Below are 2500 nucleotides of genomic sequence, written 5' to 3'. Positions count from 1 at the left end.
CACACACCTGTACACACACACCTGTACACACACTCACACCTGTACACACTCACACCTGCACACACACACACACCTGTACACACACACCTGTACACACACTCACACACCTGTACACACACACACACCTGTACACACACACCTGTACACACACTCACACACCTGTACACACTCACACACCTGTACACACACACCTGTACACACTCACACCTGCACACACACACACACCTGTACACACACACCTGTACACACACACACCTGCACACACACACACCTGTACACACACACCTGCACACACACACACACCTGCACACACACCTGTACACACACACACACCTGCACACACACACCTGCACACACACACACACCTGCACACACACACACCTGTACACACACACACACCTGCACACACACACACCTGCACACACACACACACCTGTACACACACACACCTGTACACACACACCTGTACACACACACCTGTACACACACACCTGTACACACACACCTGTACACACACACACACCTGTACACACACTCACACCTGCACACACACACACCTGTACACACACACACACCTGCACACACACACACACCTGTACACACTCACACACCTGTACACACACACCTGTACACACACACCTGTACACACACACCTGTACACACACACCTGTACACACACACACACCTGTACACACACACACACCTGCACACACACACACACCTGCACACACTCACACACCTGTACACACACACCTGTACACACACACCTGCACACACTCACACACCTGTACACACACACCTGTACACACTCACACACCTCCACACACTCACACACCTGTACACACACACCTGTACACACTCACACACCTGTACACACACACCTACGCACACACACCTGCACACACACACCTGCACACACACACCTGCACACACACACACACACACACCTGCACACACACACCTGTACACACTCTCACACACCTGTACACACACACACACCTGTACACACACACACCTGCACACACACACCTGCACACACACACCTGCACACACACACACACCTGCACACACACACCTGCACACACACACCTGCACACACACACACCTGTACACACACACCTGTACACACACACACCTGCACACACACACCTGCACACACACACACACCTGCACACACACACCTGCACACACACACACCTGCACACACACACACCTGCACACACACACACCTGCACACACACACCTGTACACACACACCTGTACACACACTCACACCTGTACACACACACACCTGTACACACACACCTGTACACACACACACCTGTACACACACACCTGTACACACACTCACACCTGTACACACACACACCTGTACACACTCACACCTGCACACACACACACACCTGTACACACACACCTGTACACACACTCACACACCTGTACACACTCACACACCTGTACACACACACCTGTACACACACACACCTGCACACACACACACCTGTACACACACACCTGCACACACACACACACCTGCACACACACACACCTGTACACACACACACACCTGCACACACACACCTGCACACACACACACACCTGCACACACACACACCTGTACACACACACACACCTGCACACACACACACCTGCACACACACACACACCTGTACACACACACACCTGTACACACACACCTGTACACACACACCTGTACACACACACCTGTACACACACACCTGTACACACACACCTGTACACACACACACACCTGTACACACACTCACACCTGCACACACACACACCTGTACACACACACACACCTGCACACACACACACACCTGTACACACTCACACACCTGTACACACACACACACCTGTACACACACACACCTGTACACACTCACACACCTGTACACACACACCTGTACACACACACCTGTACACACACACCTGTACACACACACCTGTACACACACACCTGTACACACACACCTGTACACACACACACACCTGTACACACACACACACCTGCACACACACACACACCTGCACACACTCACACACCTGTACACACACACCTGCACACACTCACACACCTGTACACACACACCTGTACACACTCACACACCTCCACACACTCACACACCTGTACACACACACCTGTACACACTCACACACCTGTACACACACACCTACGCACACACACCTGCACACACACACCTGCACACACACACCTGCACACACACACACACACACCTGCACACACACACCTGTACACACTCTCACACACCTGTACACACACACACACCTGTACACACACACACCTGCACACACACACCTGCACACACACACCTGCACACACACACACACCTGCACACACACACCTGCACACACACACACACCTGCACACACACACACCTGTACACACACACCTGTACACACACACACCTGCACACACACACCTGCACACACACACACACCTGCACACACACACCTG

General features: G+C 52.6%; 1 protein-coding gene and 2 long non-coding RNA genes across 5 annotated transcripts in view; all 3 read right to left on the bottom strand.

Annotated features, from left to right (window-relative positions):
* LOC144953432 (uncharacterized) overlaps positions 1–2500 on the bottom strand; it is a 31791-nt gene that overhangs the window by 13525 nt on the left and 15766 nt on the right. The gene's annotated exons all lie outside the window — the stretch shown is intronic.
* On the bottom strand, positions 650–1681 carry LOC144953439 (uncharacterized). Of its 2 annotated transcripts, none has more exons than XR_013640811.1 (3): positions 1632–1681; positions 1370–1485; positions 650–881 (listed from the first exon to the last, which is right to left on the bottom strand). It is a non-coding gene; the product is annotated as an uncharacterized LOC144953439 (long non-coding RNA). The 2 variants fall into 2 exon arrangements; XR_013640812.1 differs by lacking the exons at positions 1370–1485; positions 1632–1681 and adding exons at positions 1090–1135; positions 1566–1578.
* On the bottom strand, positions 1823–2279 carry LOC144953440 (uncharacterized). Its single transcript, XR_013640813.1, has 3 exons — positions 2260–2279; positions 2162–2181; positions 1823–1939 (listed from the first exon to the last, which is right to left on the bottom strand). It is a non-coding gene; the product is annotated as an uncharacterized LOC144953440 (long non-coding RNA).

This window comes from Lampetra fluviatilis, chromosome 76 (assembly GCF_964198595.1).
Source record: "Lampetra fluviatilis chromosome 76, kcLamFluv1.1, whole genome shotgun sequence".
Lineage (NCBI taxonomy): Eukaryota > Metazoa > Chordata > Hyperoartia > Petromyzontiformes > Petromyzontidae > Lampetra > Lampetra fluviatilis.
The sequence above is the reverse complement of the archived record's forward strand: the minus strand, read 5'-3'. Positions and strand labels throughout refer to the sequence as shown.